This window comes from Melopsittacus undulatus, chromosome Z, assembly GCF_012275295.1.
Source record: "Melopsittacus undulatus isolate bMelUnd1 chromosome Z, bMelUnd1.mat.Z, whole genome shotgun sequence".
NCBI classification, from domain to species: domain Eukaryota; kingdom Metazoa; phylum Chordata; class Aves; order Psittaciformes; family Psittaculidae; genus Melopsittacus; species Melopsittacus undulatus.
In genome coordinates, this window is record NC_047557.1 from 60,208,796 (window position 1) to 60,234,382 (window position 25,587).

Here is a 25,587-nt window from a genome sequence, read left to right on the forward strand (position 1 = left end):
GTAATTTCTTTAGTAGTATAAAAATATTTTCTGAATATATATGAGCTCTGTAAGTTCCCAACACCGTTCAATGGACTTAGGAGCATGCATTTTTCCCTCTTCTGGATTTCATGTTGTCACAGAATGCAAATAATATATTTTTTTAATTTATAGAGGAACTCCCCCACCCCAAAAAATAGTTTATATTTCTGTCTTTAGTGCCAAAAAAACTCAGATTGCCTAGAAATATTATAAAATGTATTAATTTCATGCTAAAATAAAATGTCTTCTATAATTTTGTTCTGGCATTCAAGTAATATTGCAATATTAACATTTTAAAATTGGTTAATTAGAATAGGTTAATAGGAATGTTACCATTTTTTGAGTCTCATTAAAAAAATTAATCTAATTAGAAGAAATACACAGTGGTATCTAATTTTGAGCACACTGCAATCTTAAACAAGAAAAGGAGTCACTAGAAATGCATACGTTTGCATACTGTTTAATGCCATTAGTATATCTCTGCAAGGGTGTAAAAGTACTTTAAATTAACAAAGGGTTCCTTCTACAGAGGAATAGACAACTCAAATACATATTTATAGCAGCAGAAGATATGTTGATCCCCCAGCTTCCTTGGGTTTTTTTCCATTTTACCTTTCTGTCTTCATTCTCCCATGTGGAAGAGTCAGGTATGTGGTAGCCACTGGTCCTTTGCCTATAGGGTGGTATAATTCCCTTTCTCTTCATTGGTAAAAGACTGGAGCCTTTGCATGTTGCCAGGGTTAAGTGGAATAAGTAGCCAGCAAAAGTAAAAAACAAAACAAAACAACAAACAAACAAAAAAGGACAGAAAAACCACCCCACAACAACAAAAATAAAAAAAATAGCCACTTTTTTAGGTGGGAACAGTTGAACAGGCTTGTTCTACATATCTTGCCAGAAGGCTAAAGACTCCTTCACCCTTGCTTCTTTGATAAAGGTCAGGATGAAGCTTAACTGAGAATTTAGATGAGAAAGGGGGACTGAAAACAGCAGGATGCCAACTTTATTTCTAAATACATGAATAGTAAGAAAGATACCAGAATATGGCACACAGACCCAGACCCCAATCTGTCAAAAAAGGTGTTGCAAAATTAATAAGGTCTTAAGAAGTACTGCAAAAACTGATGGACTGGACTGGTCTCCCCAGACGTGAGAAAAAATTAAGGAACATACCTATTTTTATTTTTCTTATAATAAAATGGGGAGACTACATAAAGAAACACTTGTAGTTGTGCTGCAGCTCCATGGCAGTGGCAGGCAGACACTCACAGAGATGATTCCTGGGTTGCTTCTCAGCCGAGTTTCCATGAATTCCTTAAACATAGCTTCTAGAGAAGGATGTAGGAGGTGAAGTTCCCAGCTGGTTATACTGAATGGCATATGCTATTTCTGCTTATGCTGTTGGCTTGAGTGGGTTTGGAGCAGGCTCTCTGTGCAAAAAGAAAAGGTTGCTCATGCTAAGCATGTTTATACAGCATATGTGTCAGTCCTATACTGCCTAAAGGACTGGTAGGACCAAGAACAGACTGACTTACTTTGATAAACAGAGGAAATAATAATTGCCTGAAATATGAAGAGATTAAAAACCTATGGAGATGGCTTTACCTCTCTAAAAAGAAGTGCAATGACATGAATTCCAGCATCCTAAGTTGGATGATGACTTGTTAGTTCAGAATGCAAACTTAGGTATTTTGCTTACGAACAGGAACTTAGAGGATAATATGAGTTCGAAAGAAATCTACAGCTTGAATTCTGTACCAGGTTCACAATGCGTCATAGACATTGGTTAAGAGTCTGAAACTAACGTTATAGCTTACATTGAGAAAAAAGAAAATTACGTTGCTCTGAGTCAATGCCTAGTCCCTGTCTTCAAGAAATAGGTCATTGGCATCCCTCCTTATGGCACACTGGTGCTTGATAAATTACATGAGGAGTAATTTGAGGACAATTTCCATCAGCTGGATTAAAAAGTCATTTTGTTTCTGTGTACTGTTTGCTTACTTATGCAGATGCTGTTTCTCCTGCCTGCCTTTTCTGACAGTTTCTTCCTATTTTGCTTTCTCATGTTAGTTCCAGGTGCCATTGCCTAAGTCTGAGCTGAACAGCAAGTCTACTCACTTAGCTTTATCAAAACACAAGTATCTTCCCTGCATGTTAGCTAAATGCCATCTTCCTACCTGATCATGTGTAGCTGTGAACAGAAATGCAGATCTCTTTTCTTTTCTTTAAAATCACCGTTTCACAGCACAATTCTGCTTTTCTTTCTCCTTTGGCCTCTACTTTTTCCACTATACTCAAAGCACAAAAATTATTGTGGATATCGCTTTGTTTCTTTCCCTGACTGCTGATTTGTTTCTTTATCAGACCAGAGGCAGACATCTGAAATTAAATGGTGAACTGTGAAAACATTTTTTACTAAAGCAGAGAGGCTTTTCTGCATTCAGCGAGCTTAGGCTGTTGCAATCTCAAATACTAAATAATTGATTTTGGAGGTTACTAAAATCAGAATAAAGCAACTTTTCAAATGTAGTATCTTCAAAAGAAATTAGACTCACAAAGGTCATCTCTAATTCTTCTATCATTACCTCAAACTGATCACCATACTGCTGCTATAATTCCAACATAGCAAAAAAAAAAAACCCAGAAAAAAAAATCATATTCAGTGGCTCCAAAAAGATATAGAGAAAAGTCTGAGTTCCAAAATAGATTCATTAAATTTGTGTATGATACTCCCTTGGCTCTACCTTAAAAATTGTGCAGGAAGTTTGAACTAGAAGCCAATAAAATCTTTATCACTACTTAATCTTTTACCTCATTATTTTATGAAAATAATGAATATTTAATATGTAAAAACATTTTTATTAAAGTGTGGGAAAAATATATGAGATTTGCATTAAGACATTTGAAAATTCTCTTTCAGAATTAAAAGAAACTTTGTATGTTGGCAGCTATTATGTAATGTTGAGACATATTTTTGTGAGTTTTTAACAAAAACCTAAAACAAATCCATGCTGAAGAGTGTTATGAAGTCAGTATGACCTTGGGTTTTGTTTCTTTAAAATGTATATTTTCACCTCTTTAATTACAAGCTAAACTTATTTTAAAAATCTGTGCCTCAGATAATGGAGAATTGGGTGTGTTTAAAGTATACAGTTATATTGTCATTAATGTAGTTCAGAAGTGGTATGCACTTATACAGGAAAGCCGAGTATGATCATATTAAATGAATATATTTTTCACTTGATTATTCTTCTGTGTTTGTCTTATAAATTGAAAGTAGGAAAATAATTTTCTCTGCTGGAGCATAAAACAAATTAGACATAATGGCACATAAAAAAGCAAACCATAATCACCCTCTTGAAAATGAATGCATTTTACAGGATATGTAGCCATTAAGGCAGTCACAACATTTTAAACCTACCCTAGTTCAACACGCCTGCAATCTATTCAGTTACTGATGGCAGCATTTTCTGAAGCTGGCACTGATAATGAAATAAATTGTATGGTGGAAACCCTAAACTCATCTTGCATGGCAATGTGCCATATTTTTCTTCCTTTGTCTTCAGTATTTCACTGAACAGTTTTCTATTCACTCTGTAGTCCTTTGATGGCATTTCTTTTAAAGAGTGGGAGAGCTTTTAGTTTTTGTTCTGAGAAAAGTATTATCAAATGAAGATGGAGTAGACATTATACTATAGTTTACCATGTGCAAAGAGACTGGGTGGCAAAGATGAAAGAGACTAATACAAGCTCCTGTGGTTGAATGCCAAGGAAACTATTGCTTTATACCATACCTCCAGAAACACTCTGTTAGATCAATCTGCAGAAAAGTATTTTAATTTTCCTGAAAATTTCTTACAGTCTTGCAGCTTCGTTTAAGCAGTTTAAGGGCAAAAGTCTTTTTTCTTTTCTCCATTCAGCTCCCACTACCAAAGGGCACACTTTCACATCACCTCTCTACATAACAAGAGAGCTCTTAACCACCACAAATGACCTCTCATTCAACTGAAGACATGCTGGGAACACATAAGAGATTTCTATTACTGATCATTCTGCAAAAGCAGAGATAAAGTTGTGCTTCCGGAAAGACCGTGGTCAACTTTAGGCTCTGGAGATTCCAGATTCATTTTCCCCTGGTAAGCCTGTGCCCGAGTGATTTGCAAAATAAGTGGTGCTAGTAAATGTGCCTCCAAGAGGGGAAATCGAACAACACTGGAATTTTTTCACTTAAAGTCAGAAGAGTCAGATTGCACTGCCAGTGACATTGTCAGAATAAAATCCTTACATTTTAGAAATCTGTAAAGAGTGACTGTACTTCTGGTTTTGGTATCTGAAAATCCTTGGGGTTTAAGAGGTTTTAAGTAATGAACATTGACTTCAATGGAATCTGTAGCTCTGGGGACATTAATCTCCACTCTTTGCAACACTCCTAGTGACTGAGTGGAGAATTCCTCCAAGAGAAGGTCCATTCAAAGTCAGGAAGGAAGACGGAGAAACAGCCAGATAAAAAGATGGTTAAGCTATGATGGGGTGTTTATATTACCATGAAGACGTTACACTTGCACACACACACACACAATAGAGCACAGATAACACTGTAAAGGACAAGGAAATTGGAAACTGAAATTGCAGTAGAAATCCTTTGTCAAATACTCTAGTCTCAGCATGCTGGGAGTAGGATGAAAGCAACAAAGGGCTCCAAAATCCATCTGACATTATGGCTAACAAGTATTTGTCATGTTATTTAGTTTAAAGGTGACACCTGCATATAGAGATGTGACAGAACCTCTGCTGGTGGTGCATATGGATCAGACTCCGCATATGTATTTTGATATCTGATGAGATACAGACAAAATCCTTCAAGTCTGAATGAAAAGGAAATTCAGAAATATGAAGGAAAACTATGTTTGATAAAGTAGATACTTTTTTGTTCTCTGAAAAAGGAGATGGAACTGCCTTTTTTTTATTATTTCCCCAGATAAATGTTGAGACAAAATCAGCCTTTTCCAGGAGGTAAAATCCAAGGGTCATCTCAAGGAAAAGATTAGAGATGACAACGTAGAACTCACTGACAAATTTAGCTTAAACCTCAGTAATGATTGTGAATTTTTTTCTCTTTTAATCTTACTGAATCACCAAGGGTTAAACTGAAGTTTTGAATATTTCTGTTTCTAGGACGACCCTTAGATATGCCTGAATGTGCTGGGTGGTAGGTGCTGAGAGAATGCAATTTAAAACAAGTAGGTTATACACTGCAAATGGTTTTAGAATTTCTTTTCAGTCTGCTAGCCATTTTGAATAATCTACTATATTTTCAATCCTGATCTCTTTTGCATAGGGCTATAACAGCATGGCTGAAACTGAATGTTGTGTAACTGGGGTTTTTTTTTCCAGTTACAACACACAGTGGTGTGTGCTTGCCTCATGAACACAAAAGGTTGGCTCAGCCAACCTAACTGGTGCAAACCTCTGCTGAGCATCCCAGGTACAAGAGAATGGTCTAAAAAACAGGTCAGTTGTCTCCCTCAGGGTGGTCCTGGGGTCCTGCCTGGCTGCTCATACTTACCCCCATTGAAATCAGTGGAAATTTGATCACAAAGGTCAATGCAGTCACAGCTTCAAACACCCAAATTTGAGTGCTTGTGGTAGAAAAATGGCTTGTGACCACAGTTGCTGCTCAAAGAATGTTTCCTGAAGATGTCCTGCGAGCAGGTTCTCAGAAGGAACAAGACTGATAAACCTAGCAGTGAAGCTGTCATTGTAAGGCAGAAAGAATATTTCCTCTGATATATTTTCTCATTAAGAATTATTTGGCACACTTTTGATAAATCAGCATTTATAAATCACTAGTCATTTGGTCACAAATTTTTAACTTATTCCACTTCTCTATTTTGTACTTAGAATCATAGAATTATAGAATAGTTAGGATTGGAAGGGACCTTAAGATCATCTAGTTCCAAGCCCCCTGCCATGGGCACGGACACCTCACACTAAACCATATCATCCAAGGATTCATCCAGTCTGGTCTTGAACACTGCCAGGGATGGAGCACTTACAACCTCCCTGGGCAACCCATTCCAGTACCTCAACACCCTAACAGTAAAGAATTTCTTCCTTATATCCAGTCTAAACCCCTGCTGTTTCAGTTTCAACCAGTTACCCCTTGTCCTATCACTACAGTCCCTAACGAATAGTCCCTCCCCAGCATCCCTGTAGGCACCCTTCAGATACTGGAAGGCTGCTATGAGGTCTCCACGCAGCCTTCTCTTCTCCAGGCTGAACAGCCCCAACTTTCTCAGCCTGTCTTCATATGGGAGGTGCTCCAGTCCCCTGATCATCTTCATGGCACTCCTCTGGACTTGTTCTAACAGTTCCATGTCCTTTCTATGTTGAGGATAACAGACCTGCACACAATGCTCCAAGTGAGGTCTCACAAGAGCAGAGTAGAGGGGCAGGATCACCTCCTTTGACCTGCTGGTCGGGCTCCTCTTGATGCAGCCCACGATACGCTTGGCTTTCTGGGCTGTGAGTGTACACAGAAGCTGGCTCATGTTCATTTTCTCATCAACCAACACCCCCAAGTCCTTCTCCACAGGACTAACATGAATTTCCTTTTTGCGCAACCTGTAGCTGTGCCTGGGATTGCTCCTACCCAGGTGTAGGACCTTGCACTTGGCATGGTTGAACTTCATGAGGTTGGCAACAGCCCACCTCACAAGTGTGTCAAGGTCCCTCTGGATGGCATTCCTTCCCTCTAGCGTATCAGCAGAACCACACAGCTTGGTGTCATCGGCAAACTTGCTGAGGGCACACTCAATTCCATTGCCCATGTCAGCGACAAAAATATTAAACAAGACTGGTCCCAACACCGATCCCTGAGGGACACCACTCGTTACTGATCTCCAGACAGACATTGAACCGTTGAACACAACTCATTGCATGTGGCCATCCAGCTAGTTCTTTATCCACCGAGTGGTCCACCTATCAAATTGATAACACTCCAATTTAGAGACAAGGATGTCATGTGGGACAGTGTCAAACGCTTTGCACAAGTCCAGGTAGATGACGTCAACCGCTCCACCGCTGTCCATCACTTTTGTAGCCCCGTCATAGAAGGCCACCAAATTGTCAGGTAGGATTTTCCCCTAGTGAAGCCATGCTGGCTGTCACCAAGCATCTTGTTGCTTTTCATGTGCCCTAGCATGCCTTCCAAGAGAATTTGCTCCCAGATTTTGCCAGGCACAGAGGTGAGACTGACTGGTCTGTAATTCCCCTGGTCATCCATTTTCCCCTTCTTGAAAATGGGGGTTATATTTCCCTTTTTCCAGTCACCGGGAACTTCACCTGACTGCCATGATTTATCAAATATGATGGCCAGTGGCTTTGCAACTTCATTTGCCAGCTCCTTCAGGACCCGCGGATGGATTTCATCAGGTCCCAAGGACTTGTGTACATTCAGGTTCTTAAGATGGTCTCGAACCAGATCCTCTCCTACAGTGGGCCCAAGGTCTAGGTTTTCACAGTCCCTGCGTCCACCTTCCAAGACTCGGGTGCTGCGGTCAGAGCCTTTGCCAGTGAAGACCGAGGCAAAGAAGTCATTCAGAACCTCAGCCTTCTCCAAGTCCTGTGCAGCCAGTTCTGAAAGTTTCCGGAGGGGGCCTACATTGTCCTTAGTCTGTTTTTTAGCCACTACATACCTATAAAATCCCTTCCTATTATCTTTAACATCCCTTGCCAAGTTTAGCTCCAATTGGGCCTTAGCTTTCCTAACTTGGTCCCTAACTACCCTGACAACATCCCTGTATTCATCCCAGCCCACCTGTCCTTGCTTCCACCTTTTATAAGCCTCTTTTTTCCTGTGAATTTTTCTCAGCAGCTCCTTATCCATCCAAGGAGGTCTCCTGGCCCTCCTGCCGCACTTCCTTCTAGTTGGGATGCAACACTCCTGAGCTTGTAGCAGGTGATCCTTGAATATTAACCAAGAGTCTTGGGCCCCCTTGCCCTCTAGGGCTATATCCCATTGAACCTTCCTAAGCAGGTTCCTGAAGAGGCCAAAGTCTGCTCTCTTGAAGTCCAGGGCAGTGAGCTTACTGCACGCTCTTCTCACTGTCTTGAGGACCTCAAATTCGACCATCTCATGATCACTGCATCCAAGACTTCCCTGGAGAGTCACATTTCCAACGAGCCCTTCCTTGTTGGTGAGCACGAGGTCAAGCAGGGCACCTCTCCTCGTTGGCTCCTTTATTGCTTGCAGAAGGAAGTTGTCTTCCACACAGTCGAGAAACCTCCTGGATTGCTTGTGCCGGGCCGTACCATCGCCCCAACAGATGTCAGGGTGGTTGAAGTCCCCCATGGTGACAAGGGCCTGTGAGCGTGAGGCTTTTCCTATTTGTCTGTAGAGTTTTTCATTCACAGGTTCCTCTTGATCAGGCGGTCTGTAACATATCCCCACAGTAATGTCTCTCATCACTGATTTCCCCTTAACCCTGACCCACTAACTTTCTGTTAACTGATCACCTGTCCCCAGACAGAGTTCCATGCTCTCCAGCCTATCCCTAACATAAAGGGCAACTCCCCCTCCCATCCTACCGGACCTGTCTTCTCTAAAAAGCCTATAACCTTCCATTCCAACACTCCAGTCAAAGGAGCCATCCCACCATGTTTCGGTGATGCCTATTATATCATAGCCCCGTAGATGTGCCCACATCTCTAATTCCTCTTGTTTATTCCCCATGCTACGGGCATTTGTATAGAGGCAACTGATCCAAGCTCCAAATGAAGCCGGCTCAGTGGCTGGGGCGGCTAGAATATTACTACATTGCTCAGAGTATTCATTATAGGTGCTGGCAACTGACTGGGTGTGTTGGGGTGGAATGATGCTCCCCTCCCCCAACACATCTAGTTTAAAGCATCCTTGACAAGTCTGGCAAGCCTCCAGCAAAGCCACTCTTCCCTTTCTTTATCAGAGCAGTTCCACCAGCCACCAGTAGGCCTGGCCTACAAATGTGGGCCCCATGTCCAAGACACCCAAACCCTTGACTATGACACCACCCTTTTAACCATTTATTAACCTGTCCAATCCTCCTTGCCTTTGGAAGGTCCTCCCCTGTGTCTTGCAGAATTGTCGAAAAGACTATCTGAGCTCCAGAGCCCCTGACCACCTCTCCCAGAGCTCTGTAGTCCTTCTTTATACTCCTCAGCTACTACTATCTATATCGCTAGCACCCACATGTATCACTAGAAGTGGGTAATAGTCCGTGGGACATAGTAGAGCAGGCAGCCTCTCCGCAACATCCCTGATCCGTGCCCCAGGTAGGCAACACACCTCCCTTGCGACCGGGTCAGGCCGACACATGAGCGCTTCTGTCCCTTTCAAGGCAGAGTCCCCTACTACTACAACCCGCCGCTTTTTCCTGGCGGCACCAGTAGAGATCTTCTGTACCAGTGCACCAGCCGGCTGTTTCTGATCAGCCTAAAACAGGTTGCTGAAAGGTTGTATTTGTTTAACTATTTTAATCAGCCATTGCAGGCAGCAGCCAGAACACTGTTTACTCTTCTGCAAAGACAGCTCAGCTCTAGCTCAGTCCCCATGCTGCACTTAAATACCAATAGGGGACAAAAGGATGTTTTACAATGTGTTTTCTACTTAATTCTTTGCTATATTTTATACTTTCTCTTGCTTCCATTTTTCAGTCCCACAAAGGAGACATTCAGGCAGTGGAGTCCTGCTGCTCAGATTCAGCACTCCTCGCCTGCACCCTTGAACCATGCACATTAGCTTTGGTTTCCTAGCACAGCAGCAACACACTGTGATATCTGCTTAGGTTTCAAAAGTGACATGTTTGAAGTAGTTATTCAGTTGGAGATATATTAATTTTGAAATCCTCATACAGCTTGAAATACAAGGTTTTCTTTATAGCTACATGTGTTTTCTTTGCTGTCAGCTTAGATCCTTCGGGATAAGTGCGGGATAAGGAGAATTAACTTGCATTTCCTGAAAACAAATCTTCAATAAATTAGGAAAGAAATGTCCCTAGACTCCCTTTGTGGTCAACAGAGAGACAGTCACCTCCAGAACACATTTCAATATCAATCCTAAAATCTGTCAGAGCTTGACCAGAAAAGCATTGTGAAATTGTTCTCCCAAATTAGGTAGTGAATATTCAGGATAAGCAATGTTGGGCAGCAGTGAAGTAAAATTTTAATCATTGTGTTTATAACCCAGGAAAAAAGGTTAAAAAATCTACTCAGCTGACAACTGGTAATGTCAGATGAGCAAAGGAAGTGTCGTTTTCAGAATAGACTTGTCCATAGACGAAAGAAGATGAACAGAACACAATTTCTGCATCATAAGAATACTAAACATTTGTTAAAAAAAAATAAAAATATTCCAAGTGAGGCCTAGATAGTGCAGGAAAGTCAACAGTATAAAGTTTTTGAGCTCTCTTCTATCAAAGCCTATGGTTATTACTGGCCCAAGCTGCAGCCAAATGCCTCACCTTTCCAAAACAAAGAAGATGAGGCGGACCATATGACCACGTTTCTATTGACCACTGGAACACACTATTTAGGCTTCATGTTCTTCATGCCAGCTGCAGAAATATAGGCAACATTTGATCCATTACAAACATTTCCAGGACAAAGCTACATTTTAATGAATATCCAAAGGCAGCATATGATATATATCATATATATGATTAACACTTTGTGAGGTCTGCACAACATTTTTCCTTCCTGTTCCTGGAGTACCAAAGTCTGTGTGACCACAGTCTAATAGTAATGTTTGACAGTTTATCAGGTGGAGCCCCTCTGACTCCCATATACTGATATAATTTCCATTTGCAAACAAACATCAGAAAAATAGCCAACACATTGTTTTTAAGCCTGATGGACATCTGAGAACAATGTATGATATTATCCTGGTTATCATGGATATGAAAAGAACAGCTTTGCAGAAAAACGATGACACTGCCTGGTCAGAAACGGGTGGTGTTTGGTGTTGTTTTAGCACCAGGAGCCAACCCATAATGAAAATAAGCAGCCATCGGAATAATCACCCCAGAAAATTAGTAGATTCCTCAGCATTTGACAGATTGCCAGGGTGTGGTGCCATGTTGTCTAGACTATGTTTTGGCCAAGAAAGGTTGGATTAGATTATCCTTGAGGTCTCTTCCAACCTGGTATTCTATGTTTCTATGATCATTTCTTACAGAGGATTTTGTAAGAAGAGGCATGGTCCTTGAGAGCCCACATGCAGAGTGGATGTTTGTGTCTACACATACCTCGGGAGCAGGGCACAGGAAAAGGCATGCCAGATTCTGAGCACATCTGTGGCTTTAGATGTCACAGGAGGTCAGATAAGAAGTCCCAGTTTTACTGAAAGAGAAATAAAATTGAATAAAAAAGCAGCTTTACTACTGCTGTCTGTGTTGTATTTCACAAGGAATTTTGTGACATCTCTTCCTGCAACTCACAGTTACAGCTGTCTTTCCATCACCCCTGCCTACAGTTTCCCTCTCCGTTTTTTGTAAATACAGGTAAACAAGAGACTAGTGGGGGTCGCTCACATAAAAATGGCTGGAGCAATAATTTTTAGAATATTTATATTAGCTGTCAAAGACAGCTCAAAGGTTCCCCAAAAAAATTGATTTAATTTTATGGGTGTCTTATCCCTTCATCAGCTAGAATAAAACGAGGCTAGAAAAACATAACACCAGTTTCAAGAGTCCAAATATAGATTTTGCATTGCCTCACTCTGGATATGCAGCCTCCCATAGCTGCATGCAGTCTGGTCCTGTACAGATTAACCTTGAGCCAAATTGCTTCTGTATTTCCAAGACAACTCTGCTGCTAGCAAGAACCAGCAATCACAATAGTGCGGTTGGACAGTGTTCACCTAACTTAGAAAACAGCCAGACTCCCATTCTGCACACATATTGCTAGATTAGATGGAAAGATACACTGGGAGTATGATAAACTGAGATCTGACTTCATCTTTTCTTGCAGCTGGAGAAAGACAACCCACAAAACTTTATGTTGTAATAGAAAAATAAATAGGGTCACTGTTATTTAAAGTAATAGAGGTTTATTTTATTTGTTTCTTTTTTTAAATCACCCTTAGGGCAACCTGATAAACTTCTACAAAGTTATTTGCTAAGACATAAGCAACTGGAAATGGCAGGATATTCTTTAGCTGAACACCTATCCAAGAAAACAAAACCATGGTGCAGCCTCTGTAAAAGACATTTGATGGGGTTTGTTTTGTTCTATTCCATAATCCTCCAAAATAGCTTTGGGCTAAATTATTTCTAAATATATATACCTAGCAACATAAGAACTCAAAGTATAAGAATGGTCTTGTTCAAATTTTCAAATACATTGCCTTCTGAATTGTAGTATTATAGATATTTTATTTGGCCTGCTGTATTATTTTGCCATAACTATTTAATAATGTCTCTTCACAGGAATCAGTTTATCTGTTTATCATTTTATTCCTTTGATTTCAGGAGGTGAGATAAAATTGAAGACACAAAATCATGGGCTTAGGGTTATTTTTTATGAGCAGTACATATCACTTTGAGGGACTTCAAAGTCACCTGAACATCTTACTTTTTGAATTATGAACCTTCACTTTCAGGTTATTTGCCTGAATTTAGCTTTTTTTTTTCATTGGAGCAAATGGTGTCAAGCCTTTTCTACAGTGGGGGTTAAAAAAAGGGATCTTGAGTATGAATCTAACATTTGCAGCATAGAAGATTTGCTGAAATCATTAACATGGTTCTGGGACACTTCTCTACAGCCTCTATCTTCCTAAGTAGCTTGAATATAAGGAAACTGTCCATTTGAGGAAGGGTGGCTAGATTTTTCTCCCCTGCTTGCATTCCATGTCTAATGTCTAGATATACCATACGGACAGGAGGATTAAGGCACACTTAGTGCTGTCCTTTAAGTCCTCATTTCCTTCAGAACCAGAAATATGTCTACATTTTTATTCCCTGGCCATGGTTTCTTCAGTTTTCAGACGCACATTTCAAGGTTGGCTTTCAAATAATTTGTTCTGATATGCTCACACAACTTTAAAGCTGGATAACAGGGGATTTGGGGGAGGGTGTGTCACCTTTTTTTTTCCTTTGCTGCTGTGAATTACATTGAATCAAGGTAAAAATCAAGCAGTCCTCTACAGAGATCTAATTAAGCTAATTTTAAAATCTACATAATGTGGTAGCTACTGCTCCCGTATGGAGGAAAGATACTCCCCAGTCGTGTCACCTTATTATAGTTACTGTGCAATAATAGCTTCCTACCATACCATAAGCATAAAAGACTTTGTGCATCAGCTAAATCTTTTTATGTCAATGACATAATGTGGGTAGAGTGTTGCTCCATCTGTTCGCGACAAAAATGTACATGCACTGAGCATATTCACATTTATTTGTGTCTATGTAACAACCTCTTTCAATTAAGCACAATACTCAAAGGAACAACAAAATGCAAAGGTAATAGATACTGAACAACATTTAAAATGCAAAGTTAATAGATGTTTTACATGCTATTCGCATTCAGGATTACAAAGGAGATTTTTAAGTCTGAAATTTTCTTTTAAGATCTAATGAATAGCACAGCTTTTGGCTTGGGTGTGGATGCCAGATTCAGCCAAGATTCACTCTGGTGAGACTAAAGAAATCCTGCTGGATTCAAAGGAACTTTTTCCACAAGGTACTGACAGACCTTTAAATATGTATATATATTTAAATATATATAGGAAAATATTTAAATATATATACATATTAAAAGAAAAATAATATCTTAATGTTAGGAACAGCATTTGATGTCAACTTAGCTTGTCCATATCTTCAGAAACAATTAATCATCTTAAGCCCTATACAGGAGCTCAGAAAATATAGGTGTGCTGCAGCATGAAAATTTAAGAATGTTTCGAATGCACAGATCTTTTTTAACACCAAAACTCAGAGACAGATATTTTTCTCAAACAAAAGAACAAAAATAAGTCTTTGGGAACACAGACCTACAAATAAAGATAAACAGAACAGATGGGTCACATGTTGCAGCAAAAAATTTGAGCCATGGGGCCTGGATAGTGTCAATTCCCCAGGGAAAGCTGTCTCTTCACCAGTAACCCAGTCACTGGTGCAGAGCTGAGAACGCTGGCAGAATAAATGCCTGTATGCTGTCTGTAACAGTGCAGGTACACAAACAGAGCTGATTCTTTTTAAATAATACCCAGATACTATGCAACTGTTTTTCATGCTTGACAACCTGATAGGACAGGATTTTCTTTTTCCTTGGTATGGCGTGGCAATTAAAAGGAACACAGTCATCCTCTGTGCTACTATTACAGGTTTTAGTAGTAAAAAAAAACATTCTTAAACCAAAAAAAAAAAAAGCAATCAAGGATTATGCAAGATTTTGAGGTAATTATTTGCCTAATATGAGGGTTACAGGGACAGGAATGTAGACTAATGAGGGTGATATACAGGAACCTCTCCTGCTGCTTTGGACTGTAGGAATGTAGAGGGAGCAGGGTTTGGGACATGTGAGACATACAGGAAGGACCTGAGGGAGCTGGGCTGGTTCATCCTGAGACAGAGAAATTGAAGGAAAGATCATGTTCCTGTTTCAAACTATCTGATGGCAGATTACAAAAAAGCTGAAAGAACATGAAGCAGAACAAAATGCCACAGACACAACCTGAGACACAGGGAACTCCAGTAGATATAAAGAATTTATCAAGGGAGTTATCAAACAGGAGAAACTTGCCCAGAAAGGTTGGGCATCTCAACTGTTGGAGGTAGTAAAAACTCAAATGTACACAGCCCTGAGGACACTGCTATACCTTGACCTGCTTTTAGACAACCTCCAGGGGTCATGTGCATCACTGCTCACACTTTATCGATGTGTTTCATGATTCACCTAGCTATATTTCATTTGGAATCTAAATCCCTTTCTCTATCCATGCCTAACCATCCAATGTCTAAATAGTCAATGACCTGCTGCTTTCAAGGCATCCTGCAGCAAGATCAAGGATGTGTTTGAAGCCCAAAAGTCCTACAGAAGATGTAGTCTAGTCTTTCCTGGTCTCCTGTTATTGCATTAAAACATTGCCCTAGATGACTTAAATCCTAAAGAAGTTTTGGGAACACCAGCAATAAAAATCAGCTTCAGAGTGACACTAACATATTTAGATCTTTGTAGTAAAGGTTGTGATGGAAAGTTTCTGTTTAATTACTTGTAGTGGGATAAACACTTTTCATTTCTGAAATTATTGAGTAGTGGGAAATATGACCTAGATAATTTGAGAGCTGTCTCAAGAGGTGATTCCACAACAGATTACTTTCCTAAAAGGGAAGCAGTTTTGAAAACATAATTTCTGTGATGCAGTTTGCAGCACAACCCCACAAATTTATAGCTGGGGACAACTAAGGGTGGATCACGAAGGAGAGACAAGATATGGGGAGAAAGGTTTATTAAATATTCTCTGTAAAGACTGCTCTCTTGAAGCTTCAGTAGATCATCAAGCTGTATTTCTGCCCATAGTTTTTCACAAAATGTTTCTGATTCACTGGTGGTGTTACTGATGACTTCTGGTTGAAAGATTTTGTTTGTTTGTGGATTTCTTTTTACCATCTCTTGTTATTATTTTTTAACTTAAGTGAGTGAATTACATTCTCTTGAGGCGGCTTAAGGTTCTTCTGGATTTTCTTAATCCATGCAGCTCTTGTACTTCATGTCTTTTTGGGCAAGTTTTGCTGATGCTCACTACCACCAGGAAGATTTCACTTCCTTTCCTTACCTGCTCTTAGTTGAGCAGTCTGCTTACTCCTTTCCACCAGTGTTGGTGTTCATCAGACCTTTTACTGAGGTCTTTCAGCTCACTGACATGGCAGGAAATTATTATACACCAAATTTCTCTGGCCATTCATACATGTTAATGAGTAGACTCACAGGTGGACCCACAAGCTCCCTCTTGATGACCTATTAGGCCCATTCTAGACATCTTGCATTGGTCTATCTTTGAAAAGACAGGTTAGATGAATGCTGGCCATGATTACTCATGGTTTTGTGCTTTCTGCCACCACTTGCACATTTGCTGTTTGCACTCATGACTTGGTTTAATACAGACATTTTATTTTACTTGCTTTCCCTGCTCTACTGGGTCTGTTACAAGGTCTTCAGCAATCACTACTGTTCAGTATCAATAAGGCTGTCAGGAAACATGAACTGACTGGAGTGAGATGGAAATTGACAACAACAGAAGTTGGCAGTGCTCTATGAGACCAGGTAAACATTTCTCACCTCCTGGCTATTTTTTCCTGGTTCAGCAAAACCACTACTGCAGAACCATTGTGCCAGTCTTTTTGCACCCAGCTGTGATATGTTCAGATAAGCTGCTGATAATAAAATGAAAACACCAAGGTGAAGACCAGTTGTTTAAAATTTATTGTACACAGGACGTGCTTAATTTGACCCTTACGATCAAAGATTGTCACACTACACTGAGGAATATAAGACATCACTTATCCTGAAACACAGCTTTCAACAGGTGTATTTTATTCATTGGCTTGTTTGGTAGAGAAACACAATAACTTACTTTCTTAGGTTGAATTCAAAAATCAAAATTCATAATACCATCCTAGAATTCCTACTCTGTGGATCAACCTTATACTGAAAAAATTAGTCCTGCTTAAGTATGGGAATTTTAATAAGATACAACTAGTAGGATTTGCATCTACCATTTCTAAGTACAGAAACACAATCTATTCAGGTTTTGTGGAGTACAAAAAGTTTATTCTATGCTTGATTCTGTTTACATGAGCATAGCTATTCCAAATTTACACTGACCTGAGAATAATACCATGCAGCAATTTGGATGTTAGCTTCTTACCCTCAGTCCCATCATGGAAGGGTTTCCACAGCTGTAAGAAAATTCCATGGCTGGAATTGGAATGCAAACAAGAGACAATGCATGGCAGAAGCTGCTCAAGGCTGCAGTTTCACAATCATTAATATTGGATCAGCACAACTGCAGGGTTTTCAGCAATACAAATCTAATCCAGGCCAGGCAAGAGAGCAAAACTGCTTTTCTGACAAAGTAGGTACAGGATGCAGTATGAAGTTTCTGCTGGAAGAAGGAGGATAGATGAGAACTGATAGGGCAGAAAGCTAGGGAATAGAGCAAACTAGATTTTTGTTGCTTTTGCTGCATTTCTTTGGGTGCTGGGGCTGTGTTCTTTACTTCAAAGGGGTAAGGAAGTTGAAGGGAAGACAGAGGGGAAATAAAACTGTTGTATAATGAACATAAAGTTTCCCAGGTACACCAATGGCAGGATGTAATATGCACAGATGTGAAGCAATTTCAAAACATGGCAGTGCTCTAAGGGAACGTACAAATACTGTGCTCTTCAACTGGCAGTGGGGCCAGATAGCTTAAAACCAAGCATAGATTTTCAGAGTGTGAGAAGTTATGGGTATAAAAAACTGTCTTAAGCACAATCTGATACAAACAAGTAAAAGTGTTTGGAAAAAATGTTTTAAATTCACATCTCCAAGAAAGGGTTATGTAGTCTCTAAACCACAAGCTGGGTTCCTTTGTTAAGGCAAGGGAAGGCGAGGAGGAAGGAAGCAGAAAAAGCACTAGCAGATAACAGAAACTCATGTGTCTATGCAAAAAGAGATAATGATGAAAGAAAATTCTGTAAAGCTTAACATATAATATATGCTTTAGAATATTCTGTTGGGGATAAGCAGCAACATCCACGATCACTGCAAAAATAGTGTTGCTGTTTATTTTTATGTCAGCTTTGTACCTTAACTAAGGCCTTGATGGGTAAAATTTCCTTTTCTTGCTAAGACAGCTGAACACAAAATGACAGCTAAGGTATGAAAGTGTCTCTTCCCCTTGTTACACAACTGTGTTCCAAATTTTCCTGCAAATCCTGCAGCCACTATGAATTTCTTACACAACCTTGACCATTTGGGTGAAAACACCTACCTATCTTACCCTAGGCAGACTTCCTCCACCTGTGCATGTGAAGGTAGACCAACATATCTTCAAATTAAAAGAGAATTTTGAAGATGGGATGAGGAAATACCTTCAGAAAGTATCTGACCCTTGCTTGCATTACTCCAGAGAAAGTTCATAAAAAACACGTGTCATTACAGAGATATACCATTAAATGAAGAGACTAGCAAGGGATCTTTAAAGTGAGCAGTGAAGCCTTGAGTTATAATTATATAAAAATATTATAATTTACATATGAATTATAATTTCATAAACTTACTATAAAATATTTAGCTCCAGTCATTAGCAGAGATGGACCATCAAACTAGAATGCTGTTGTGGATATAAGGATATATGGATTTGTCCTAGAATATAAGAATAAGAAAAGCACTGGAAACCACTTTTTTTTCCCCATCTTATACTTTGTTTCATTTTGTCTACCACTGCATTTTGAAGGTTCTGCTGAAATTCTAAACTGAGAACTTTAAAACTTATCACAATTGAAAAGCAAAAGGAGCGTGCTTTCACTAAAGAAACAACTTAGCGTTTACCTTGAAGGGTTCTGTCAGCCTTCAGTAAGCAGCTAAAACCATTGTTTCAAACTAGCATTTCCTATCTGAACAGGAGCTTGAAAAAAACCCTTAATAAGAACCATCACACATTAGTAGTTTATCATCCATAACTGCAGCAAGCTCAAGTGGAAAGAGCATGAACAAATGTCTTTAATAAATGCCTGCCTAAATTCAGCTCTCTAAGCATGTGCACAAGTATCTAATTAACTTGTATTTTCAAAGTTGCTGAGCTGCAATCAGGTGCTTTTAACTTCTGTGTAAACCATTTAGGGAAGCAAGGAAAATTTTATGACTTAATCTTTGCCTGTTTCTTTGGAGGTCTTTTTTTTTTTCTTGTATGTATGTTTTGAGATAGTTTTTAAACAAACATTAAAAGAAGAGTGATAAATATCATTAGCCGATGTGACTTGCTGTAGTACCTAAAAGTTGTTTGTTGTTTTTACAGCATGCAAGAGTGAGAGGAAAAGAGAGATTAACACAAAATAATCTAGCAGCAGGGGGAAACGCAGCTGTATCTTGCTTCAGGCTTCTAGCTAATTTGCACCTGCTCACTGAGAATTTTTTTCAGAATGTTTCACCTGTTAATGCTCTGCAGATATATAGGACAGGCACCAGGATCTGGTTCTCATTTTTTTCTTTTCTTTTCTTTTCTTTTCTTTTCTTTTCTTTTCTTTTCTTTTCTTTTCTTTTCTTTTCTTTTCTTTTCTTTTCTTTTCTTTTCTTTTCTTTTCTTTTCTTTTCTTTTCTTTTCTTTTCTTTTCTTTTTTTTTTAACGTTCACAGAACAAAGGAATCTCACCTATTTAGACTTCACTGACTCTCTCTTGCCATTGCAAGGAGTTTTATGATTAAATTATTCCTTCAAAACAGTTTATTTTTTTCTTGCTTCTGGCCCAAATGTTGCCTTTTGAAGGTAAAATCTCTCTGACTAGTATCTTTTTTGTATCAATGGGAATAGAATACCCAATCAGCAAGTGCTTTCACTGATGTATATCTGTTTAGATAAATTTGTTGGTCCCTAGATTTAGCTCTTATGGCTTCTCAGGAGTTGACAATCCCCATTACCCGTTAGCAAGATTTACAAAGCAGAAAATGTGATATCGCTGTGTAAATTTGCAGCTAAATCTGCTGGCAACAAGAGCAGCCCAGGGATGAACTATATTATGATTTAATATTGAATCTAATAATTCCTGACTGGTTTGTTTTCTAATTATTATTCATACATACATTATGGGATATCATTTAACAAGAATACATTTAAGATCTAATATGAAATCTACTCCTCGCTGTGCAGAAGACAGTACCCTTCAGATGCCTCATGTCTTGACTACTGGTGAATACTAAAGAGAATGTGAAACAGAGCACACACCATGGAATGAAAAGGACATCACAGCCTCTGAAGCATTAGGCCTGGCAGCATTAGGCAAGGAAATATAGTCGGTTAATAGTTACTGCGACTCCCTTTATGAATGTCTCAGTTGCATTTGTTCTTAGCAGCATGCATTTCATTGTTCATTCCCAGCTGTCTACTCAAGGTAAATGCAAACAACCTAAGGAAAAACAATAGTCAAAAAAAAAAAAGAAGGAAGAAAACAAACAACTGGAAATTTAAGAAGGTTGGAAATAGAGAGGAAATTCAGTTGAAAACATCTTTTTTTTTTTTATTGACTCACCTAGATGTTTTTGTTTGGTTCTCTTCTTTTAAAGGATGTAATTCCTTCAGAAAAAGTAACTTTAGTGGACTCCAGGGAAAGCGCTTTTCTGAGAGTGTAGAACTAAATGGAAAACTGAGAGATGGGAAATAGAATGATGGAAATGCCAGCAGCAAATGGGTGGTGATACTAAATTGGAAGGAGTGGCTGACACACCAGAAGGCTGTGTTGCCATTCAGTGAGACCTGGACAGGCTGGAGAGTTGGGCAGGGAGAAACTTGATGAAATTCAACAAGGGCAAGTGTAGAGTCTTGCATCTGGGGAAGAACAACCCCATGTATCAGTACAGGTTGGGGGTTGACCTGCTGGAAAGGAGTGAAAGGGAAAGGGACCTGGGGGTCCTGGTGGATAGGAGGATGACCATGATCCAGCAATGTGTCCTTGTGGCCAAGAAGGCCAATGGCATCCTAGGGTGCATTAGAAAGGGTGTGGTTAGTAGGGCAAGAGAGGTTCTCCTCCCCCTCTACTCTGCCTTGGTGAGGCCGCATCTGGAATATTGCACCCAGTTCTGGGCCCCTCAGTTCAAGAAGGACAGGGAATTGCTTGAAAGAATCCAGCACAGAGCCACAAAGATGATGAAGGGAGTGGAACACCTCCCTTATGAGGAGAGGCTGAGGGAGCTGGGTCTCTTTAGCTTGGAGAAGAGGAGACTGAGGGGTGACCTCATCAGTGTTTCCAAATATGTAAAGGGTGGGTGTCAGGATGATGGAGCTAGGTTTTTTTCAGTGTTATCCAGTGGTAGGACAAGGGGCAATGGATGTAAACTGGAGCATAGGAGGTTCCACGTTAACATCAGGAAGAACTTCTTTACTGTGAGAGTGACAGAGCACTGGAACAGGTTGCCCAGGGGGTTGTGGAGTCTCCTACATTGGAGATATGCAAGGCCCACCTGGACAAGTTCCTGTGTGATGTACTCTAGGTTACCCTGCTCTTGCAGGGGGGTTGGACTAGATCTTTCGAGGTCCCTTCCAACCCTTGGGATTCTGTGATTCTGTGTCAGACACCAGAAAAAGGAGAACAAGCTTGATATTGACTTCCTTTGTCATGAAGGCAATCTGAGTTCTTAAATTTACTTTTGGCATTTGAATCATAGGAATAGCAACCAGCTCCTTTAATGCAAATTCAGGTGGTCTCCCTTACCCACAGGGTCATGAATTTCTAAGCAGCAGCTGTTTTCCCAGCTCTTGCTTTCTTCACAGCTTTATTTTGGCTCATGTGTGTCTATACCAACAGAGGAAAGCAATGCTATTATGCATCTGTTACCCACCCACTTACAGAAACTCTTAAGGCAAATAAAAATGGTGTCTATTAATGTCTGTTAATGACTCCACTAATAGTCTATAGGGAAGAATAGAGGATAAGTATCATCATCTCAAGGCTTAGGCTTCTGTCTGTATCACAAGTCTTCACAAAAAATTTGTGCTTGAGGCTCAGTTTCCCCTATCATCCTGAACTCCTTCTATCTAGACTTGCCAATTAATTTTTAAGGTGACATTTAGAAAAATTAATTCATAGTAGCACATTTCCCAATAAAATCTCCAGAGGAAATTTACATGTAGCCAGAACAGAATTTCTGTTAGGTGGATCTGAAAGGGAAGCTGTGGCTTACATACATGTGTTATGATTCCTTGTCTCCATATAAACCAGTAATTGAAATGCCTGTGGAAATAGTGGTTAGATAGAAATTACATATTACAGAAGTTCAATGTATTTTTCATTTCTTTGGTGAGTTTACAGAGTTCAGACATTGTAAAAGTCAGCCATTCAACACAACTGTGTAAGCTGAAGCTGATTTTTAGTATCCAAATGGTTATGACAGATCCATTTTGTTTCTAAAATTCTTTTATCCTGTGCTGTTCCAATGAGTAGATATTTTATTGATTTATTTGATTATAGCCACATAAATAATTTAAATAATAATTGTAAGTCTCCATTTTCCTTTCTAAACCTCAAATACAGTGCCATTGCTAATGCACAATCCTTAGGTAATTAATTTATCCTAGAGAATATAATTACTATCCTTATTATTATTCCTGTTATTTAATCAGCTTCTAAACATTTCCAAAAAAGAAGACAGTGAATAAAAATCCAAATTAGTAGAATTACACAGTTCACAGCAAAATCATGTTGATATAGAGAGAAATCTATTTTTGCATCAGTGACTACAATCAATTTCATAGAATCATAGAAAGGGTTGGAAGGGACCTTAAGATCATCTAGTTCCAACCCCCCTGCCATGAGCAGGGACACCTCACACTAAACCATGTCACTCAAGGCTCTTTCTAACCTGGACTTGAATACTGCCAGGAATGGACCATTCACAACTTCCTTAGTCAACCCATTCCAGTGCCTTACCATCCTCACAGTAAAGAACTTGTTCCTTACATTGAACCTAAATCCCCCCTGTTTAAGTTTGAACAGATTTGACTAGTGTTTGTCTAGAAAAAGGGTAAGGATTACATGACAAGAAAAACAAAGATATTCAGCATTCATTAATTGTTTTCTGCATGGTATGAATCAGACCACAAACGATATTACAAAAAGGTCAAAACAAAACAGAACAAAGAGGGTAATATACCATTCTAAATGTGTTTAGATGCCTAGGCAACATATTTACAACATTATTGTGTTTGCAAGAGGCTTTTTTAAGTTACCATCACGAAAACATTTTCATGTCAAAGCTTGTTTCACATGTTCAGAAATATGCAATGAAGCATCAACTTTACTTCAAGAATTTTCCCAGGTCATCTTTCCCTAGGAAAAAAAGTCCTTAAAATACATGTGTGCTTCAAGTCTGAGTCCAGTTCTTTAGTCCTTTGAAGTTGCAAATTGCAAATACAGGCACACCATTATTATCAATGGAGAAATATAGCTACTTTATAAAATATTGAGCAAGGGGGTAAATTAAGTACTCAGTCTGATCCCAGTATGTGCAAGCCAAAGCAGTAAGAATATCAAAACAGCAGCAGCTCTGGCCTGTCCAGGGCACATTCCCACAGCTGGGGTGTCAAGTTTGGAGACAGCAAGCAAGTGGGCACAATGCTCAGTGTGTTACCGATCTTTCTCACAAAATAGAAGTAATTGGCCCTCAAGCACTTCTTGCAGAGGCAGTTCCACAAATCAGGACCTGGAAATCGTTTCTGCCTGCTGGGAAAGAAATGCACACCCTGAGAATTTCTGATTGTAAAATGGAGGCTTTCAAAATCAGAAAATAGTCATCACAAGGCAGATGAACAACTAATGACCTGAAATCCAAGCTCAGATGCAAGAGAGGAAATGCTGCATTAACCCTGCCCCATAGAGACAACGAATATGCACTGGAGAAGCAATCTTTACAACAAGCTGTGTAAAAAAGTCACCCACCAAATGCAACCTTTGAATCTATATGATAAATGCAAGATTTCAAAAAGGCTCCTTATCATTACACATAGTTTGCTGGTTTAGGTTCAAAGTGTGGACAAAGAAAAGTTTCTACATCACCCCTGGCATCGGAGTAGCAGACAACAAAATACCGCTTCTTGAGATAAGTAAGTCTTGTGCTAACACCCGCTATGGCAACTGAAGGCACCACAAGTGACAGTGGCTAGGAATCAATTGCAGAAATTATAGAACTAATAATTTGTGCTTTATACCCAAACTGTAGAGCTGAAAGCACTCCCTTCTCATTAAAAAAATTAAGTGTCTCAGAATTCAACACATACCAAAATGTGTGGTCATACGAACCACGGTTTTACTATTTCCCCAATCCGGTCTTCTGTGCAAAATGCCAGGAAACACAGAGCAGCTAAAATGAAGTAAAAATGTAAATGAAAATAAATAATTAAAAATAAGAAAAAGAAGTAATGCAGAATTCACAGTACACAGAAGATTACACAGACATTTCTCCTTTGAATAGAAGAGATTCAAGATGCTGTCAGTGCAAGGAAATGTAAAACACACAGTGGAACTGAAGAAAAATGCAAAGGGTTCAGAGCTAGTGTGACTTGAACTACTGCAGTCAAGGTTGGACACCAACAGAGGCAAAGCAAGAATTAGATAAGCCAAGAGACCTCACTGGGAAGCAAAAATGTGACAGGATGAATGCCTATGCTGAGACCAAGCAAGTATCAAACAAAACAGAAGGCAAGTATAAGCAAGCAGCAAATTCAAGGAGTCTGTGAAAGAAGAGATAAATGGAGTTACACCAGAAACAGAAACTGAAATGAACACTTATGACTGGAAAGCACAGTGTTGTGGAAAGAATGAAACTCCAGGTGAAAACTAAAAATCCAGGAATAGACCAGGCAAAAGCAGTGAAAGAATAATATGAAAAAACACTTACAAATGGGTACAACTGAAAACCCTCAAACCTCCCTCTGTCAAAAAAGCAGATAAGGCAGGGCATTTTGGAGAAACGCTCAACAAACACCACTCAGCATCAGATTCTGAGTAAATAAGGAATAGCCACTCTAATTAATTTAATGATAAAATAAATCAGGAAGAAATGGAAAGAACAGACTGTAAACAAACTACTGAAAACAAAATAGCAAAAATAGCAAAAAGCAGTTTCTGTACCACTTTACTCACCCTGAAAGAGCTGCTCAGAGAAGCAAGAGAAAAGAAATCTCTCCCAACTGGAGTGATTTCTCCAGAAATCTGGAGGAAAGAAATCTCTCCCAGCTGTACCAGCTTCGAATCATTATCAGAATATTCTAACAAAGGCTTTGCAGTTACTGCAGAACTGGAAAGGTGGCTCTGTCTTGTAGGGAAGTCTTTTGCAAAGCAAAACTATAACAAAGAGGAAAACATGGGTGCAATACTGAGACATGAAAAGGCTAGTGAATGTAGACATATGCCAGTTTTTCACCCTCAAGAGTACATCAGAACTATAGAAGACAACAGCCTCTTCACATCCTCAGGGCTAATGAAATCCAAAAAGCACTTGACAGACTTCCTCAAATCTCCTTTTTGGAATATTGTATACCACAAAGACAGAACATTCACAAAATTATACATATCAATTACCATATGAATCAAATATATTCCATATACAGAACAAATAGAAAATAAGTTCAGGAAATCTAAAATCATAACTTGTACAACATAACTGAAGGATGTAAGAAGAAACATCTCACTGACTGGTCTTTGAAAGTCTTTCACTGGCCTTTCCTTCCGTCCTAGATAGCGAACACGCAGCTGCAAAAACTTTTCTCAGCAACTGTGACAGAAAGGGTACAAATGAGATGTTGCTCCCAGGTTTCCTAAGTGATTTGGTTTTAATAGTC

The 25,587-nt window shown here is 39.3% G+C and overlaps 2 long non-coding RNA genes across 2 annotated transcripts; both read right to left on the reverse strand.

Moving 5' to 3' along the window:
* Positions 1 to 495: 495 nt before the first annotated feature.
* Positions 496 to 20,498, reverse strand: LOC115945218 (uncharacterized). The gene is made up of 4 exons (XR_004079604.1): positions 20,285 to 20,498; positions 11,304 to 11,397; positions 10,521 to 10,613; positions 496 to 1,451 (listed from the first exon to the last, which is right to left on the reverse strand). It is a non-coding gene; the product is annotated as an uncharacterized lncRNA (long non-coding RNA).
* A 2,152-nt stretch (positions 20,499 to 22,650) lies between these two features.
* On the reverse strand, positions 22,651 to 25,026 carry LOC115945217 (uncharacterized). The gene is made up of 3 exons (XR_004079603.2): positions 24,890 to 25,026; positions 24,025 to 24,107; positions 22,651 to 23,470 (listed from the first exon to the last, which is right to left on the reverse strand). It is a non-coding gene; the product is annotated as an uncharacterized lncRNA (long non-coding RNA).
* Positions 25,027 to 25,587: the final 561 nt, after the last annotated feature.